Genomic DNA, 5,522 nt, shown 5'->3' on the forward strand with positions numbered 1-5,522 from the left:
AAAACTGGGACACCCTAAGCTTAGGATTCCTCTCCTGTAACTCAATACACATAATGTGCAGGTCTCACCCAGCCCTTGTATCATCCAGTGGGAACTGGGGCTTGGGAAACCGGCACAAGGAAATAATGATCTGTGATTGCTATTACTGTTATCCAACTGTCAAAAGCACTATTTCTCACAATAACCTCAGTGCATTTACTTGTGTGCTCTACCCTATAACAAAGACAAAATAGTTACAGAATTACTATTCCACTGATGCCAACAATAACAAATCTAAGTAACTGTCAAAATTTCTTTGTAGTTAGTAGACTAGGTATTATTAAGGATTATTGTCTAAATACTATGTTCAAAAATAACAAGTGAAATTTTTCATCAATGTGGTTATGTACCAATTGATATGATCAAGTTCATTTGTTTTATTCTTTTTTTTTTTTTTTTAATTTATTTAGGGGCGCCTGGGTGGTTCAGTTGGTTAAGCATGTCTCCCTTCAGCTCAGGTCATGATCCTAGGGTCCTGGGATCAAAGCCCCACATCAGGCTCCTTGCTCCACAAGAAGCCTGTTTCTCCTTCTCCCTCTGCCTTCCTCTCCCCCTGCTTGCGCTATCTCTTTTGTTTATTTATTTGTCAGAGAGAGAGACTGAGTCACCCAGTCTCCCTATTTCATTATTTTTTAATTAATTTCTTAAAAACATATAAAGCATTGATGTGATTAAAAATTTAAACTTTACAAATAAAATTGTAAATTTCACAAAACAGTATGCTCAGAGAAATCTCATTAATATCCATATCCATTCCATTCACTCCCTAGAGGTAACTGTCATGGACCGAATTTGTTCCCCTAAAATTCGTGTGTTGAAGACCTAACCTTCAATGTTACTGCTTTTAGAGATGGGGCATTTAAAGAGGTAGTAGAAGATAAATGAGAGCATAAGGGTGAGGCCCTTATCAGGTAAGACCGGTATTGTTGTAAGAAAAACATGAGACATCGGAGCCCGATCTCTCATCTCTTTCCCATCTCTCTCTCTCTCTGCACATGCAGAGAGAAAAGACCACGTGAGGACACAAGGAGGAGGCAGCCATTTGTAAGCCAGGAAGAGATGCCATCCAAGTGCGTTTATCAACAGAGACCGAATTTCCTGGCACCTTGATCTTGAACTTTTAACCTCCAGAACTGTGAGAATATACATTTCTGTTGCTTATGCCACCCAGGCTGTGGTATTTTGTGGTAGCCTCAGCAGATTTATACAGTAACTACTAATTAGGATTTGATTTATTCTTCTTTGTTTCACCTTTTTTTAGAGATGGGGAGGGGCGAGAGAGAGAGAGAGAGAGAGAGAATCTTAAGCAGTTCCACACCCAGCACAGAGCCCAAGGTGGGGTTCCGTCTCACAACCCCAAGATCATGACCTGAGCTGAAATCCAGAATTGAATGGTGAACTGACAGAGCCATTCAGGTGCCCCTCTTTGTTTGTTTGTTTGCTTTTCCAAAAAATAAACAAATATTTCTACTTTCTTATACAAAAAGTAGCATATCAAAGACTCTTTTGCACTTAACAACATACCTACAAATCTCTCTGTATCAGTCTGTAGAAATCTTCGGTCTTTTTCACAATTCCATTTCTTTATTATATGTATGAAGCATAATTTGTCAAACTGTATTTGCAATATTTTACTACTACAAAAACGCCTGAATGAATTACCTTATATATATATATTGTTTAATGTTTGTGGTGGTACTTTTTTAGGGTAAATATCTCGAAAATGCATAGCTGAGTCAAAGGGTACATATATATGTTGTTGTTTTTTTTAAAGATTTTATTTATTTATTTGACAGAGAGATCACAAGCAGGCAGAGAGGCAGGCAGAGAGAGAGAGAAGGAAGCAGGCTCCCGGCCGAGCAGAGAGCCCGATGCAGGGCTAGATCCCTGGACCCTGGGATCATGACCTGAGCTGAAGGCAGCGGCTTAACCCACTGAGCCACCCAGGCGCCCCCATGTATATGTATTTTTGTTAGATAATGCCTAATAATCCTTTAGAGGGGTTGCACTATTATACATTCTCTCTCACAATGTATGAGAGTGACTTTTTCCTCACCGCCTCACCAACAGCGTGTTGTCAAACTTTTGAATTTTTGGCAATCTGATAACGAGAGATGATATTTCATTGTACTTTTAATATACATTTTTTAAATTTTTTAAAAAAGATTTTATTTATTTATTTGACAGAGAGGCAGAGAGAGAGGAAGGGAAGCAGGTTCCCTGCTGAGCAGAGAGTCCAACATCGGACTTGACCCCAGGACTCTGGGATCACGACCTGGGCCAAAAGCAGATGCCTTAACCCACTGAGCCACCCAGGTGCCCTAATTTACATTTTTTTAATCATAAATGAAGTTGAATGTTTTGTCATATTTTTAGGGGTAATTTGTATATCTTTTTCTCTGGTTATCTTTTTAAAACTACATTTTTTAAAAAGTTTTTGTTTTTTTTTTTTTTACTGATTTTTACTTAAAGATTTTATTTGACACAGAGAGAAATGGTGAGAGAGGTAACACAAGCGGGGGGCGGGAGGAGGCGGTGGGAGAGGGAAACCAGACTTCCCACTGAGCAGGGAGCCCAAGGCGGGGCTTGATCCCAGGACCTTGGGATGATGACCTGAGCCTAAGGCAGACACTTAATGACTGAGCCACCAGGTGCTCCTTAAAATTACATTTTCTTAAAAAAAGGGAAAAAATTACATTTCCTAACCAGCGTATAGCATATGCTTGATTTTTGTATATCTATTTTGTGTCTAGGTACACTACTAAGTCGTTTCATTAACTCAAGTGGTTAGTCTAACAGTTCTTTTTTTTTTTTAAAGATTTTATTTATTTATTTGATAGAGAGCGATCAGTAGGCAGAGAGGCAGGCAGAGAGAGATGGAGAAGCAGGCTCCTTGCTTGCGGAGCAGAGAGCCCGATGCGGGGCTTGATCCCAGGACCCTGAGATCATGACCTGAGCTGAGCGCAGAGGCTTAACTCCCTGAGCCACCCAGGCGCCCCTAGTCTAACAGTTCTTTTATGTAAGAAACTCTAAAGCTGACCATCATATCAGTTGTGGATAATAATATTTTTGTCTCTTCCTCTTTGATCCTTATAAATGTCTGTTCTTGTGTTAATATGCTAGTTAGGACAATGATATGATGTTGAATGGGAGAGACAATAGTGGATCTGCCTTATCCTGATTTTAAAGAGAATGATTTTAATGTTTTTCCATGAATGGTAAGGCTTGCTATAAGCATTTTTATTAATTTTTGTATTATTATTATTCTTTACTATAATCATTTTTAAGACCAGTAGGCTTTTTTTCTAAGTGGAGCTCAACATGGGGCTTGAACTCACGACCCTGAGATTACAATCTGACCCTCAAAAATAGCTCTCTAGTAGATTAAATTTCTCCTCCATAATTGCATTGCTAAAAGGTTTTTTTGCTTTTGTTCTTGTTTTTGACTGGCCATGGTTTGATATTGTTCAGTGAATTGACTCTTGGCCTCTGAAATCTGCCACTTCCTGCAGTTCCAGTCCTCAGATATGGTCCCCTCTGAGCAGGTGAATTCCTCTGCTGAAACTTGCATACTATAAGGAGACAGTGTCACCAACAGCCAGGGAAGTCAAAGGTCCTAATCTATCCAGGGACAAGGTGAACAAGCAGGCTCCAGTATATTGGTTCCAAAATGTGACTCTGCAATCATGTCATGTAATAAAGTAGCAATTATAGGCATTGAGGCCAGTGCTCTTGGTAGAAAGATGCAGGATGCAAGAGTCTGGAAATGCCCTTATATTCTCATTTTCTGTTCCATGTCTGCCTTATGTTCCATTATGTGGCTTCACAGCCTTCCCCTCCAAAGCCGTTGCTGCAGGACACATATTTGTGTCTGTCCTTGCTGACCTTGCAGAAGTCTGAATATTGCTGCTTTGTAGGAAATGCATGAGGCACCTGCAGCCCCCAACTGTCCCATAATCTGATGGTTTTATCTTCAGAAGTCTAAGTGTATGTTGTTCTTGGGGGACCTAGCACAGCTAAGTATGCTGAAACTTGCATACTATAAGGAGACAGTGTCACCAACAGCCAGGGAAGTCAAAGGTCCTAATCTATCCAGGGACAAGGTGAACAAGCAGGCTCCAGTATATTGGTTCCAAAATGTGACTCTGCAATAGAGTCTCTGCCTAGAGACAGAGGCTCTCTGTACACGAGTCCCAACATCCCACAGAAGCAGGGTGCTGTCCCAAGAGCCAGGATATAGCTGTGACATGTCTGGACTTATAGCCAATGCAGTGACCACCAGGGTGTGGCCAGAAACTGTGGCCTTGGTTGTGAAGGACCATGTACGTCCCACATCACGACCATTCTTTCACGACAGGTGCTGAAGAACTGGCTTGATTTGCAAATACAGGCTACCTTAGTGATTTCTTGTTCCTGTCCTCTGAACCTTTCACCACATTTCCAGTTTTCAAGTTAGAGGCCATGACTGGCTTATCTTTTCCTCTGGAGACACCCAGGTCTGAGTTCAGAGCAACAACAGAGACAGTGTTCATGAGGGCTGGGCTCTACTGCTGCCAAGTTTTAGTTCGAGTTCTCTCTTCTGCAATTCTGCTGGCCTCTATTTTTTTTTAACTGAGAAGTGCTGTGTTTGAGTTTGCTTTGCAGTTTCCCCATCAGTGCACAGAATCTACATAAAACCTTCTGAGAAAGAGCTCATTTCAGAGGGCACCTGAACAGCAGCACCCTTGTGGCTGCTGGAAGTTGTGTCCTCCCCAGACCAATAGGATTTTCTTGGGGTGTCTGCCTGGCTTATTTGGTAGAGCATGTGACTTTTGATCTCAGGATTCTGAGTTTGGGTGTAGAGGTTACTTTAAAATAACAAAATATATATATTTTTATATATTTTATAAAATATATAAATATATATTATAAAATATATAAATATAAATATATATTATAAAAATATATAATATATATTATATATTTTTATATATTTTATATATTATTTCTTTCAAAATAGCGAGAGAAGGAACACAAGCAGGGGAAGTGGGAGAGGGAGAAGCAGGCTTCCCGCTGAGCAAGAGCCTGATGTGGGGCTCAATCCCAGGACCCTGGGATCGTGACCTGAGCTGAAGGCAGGCACCCAACAACTGAGCCACCCAGGTGCCTCAAATTAACAAAATCTTTTTTTTAAAAAAATGGGATTTTCTTGGTGAGCTGCTGTTTCAATGACTTGTACTGTTTATCCTTTGGAAAACAGTTCCGGCAGCCACTTGCTAATCTCTGTGATTCCATCGGGCTGGCAGGTCACGGAGCTGAGGCTGGTGGGGCACAGAGTGGAGGGCGTCCACAGCTCCCACATTCCACAGCCTCTGGTGCCTCTGCCCTTAGTGGTGACATGCATCGCTAGGACAGGAGGTGTTTTGCTAGAATTTGTATCATAAAATGAGTATTGGATTATCAGATTTTTTTGTGTATCTATTATACATGCTTTTTCTTTAATA

At 40.7% G+C, this 5,522-nt stretch overlaps 1 pseudogene; it reads right to left on the reverse strand.

The window, feature by feature from the left end:
* Positions 1 to 3,506: 3,506 nt before the first annotated feature.
* LOC122891027 lies at positions 3,507 to 4,692 on the reverse strand (annotated as a pseudogene).
* Positions 4,693 to 5,522: the final 830 nt, after the last annotated feature.

This window comes from Neovison vison, chromosome 12 (assembly GCF_020171115.1).
Source record: "Neovison vison isolate M4711 chromosome 12, ASM_NN_V1, whole genome shotgun sequence".
In the NCBI taxonomy this organism is placed as follows: domain Eukaryota; kingdom Metazoa; phylum Chordata; class Mammalia; order Carnivora; family Mustelidae; genus Neogale; species Neogale vison.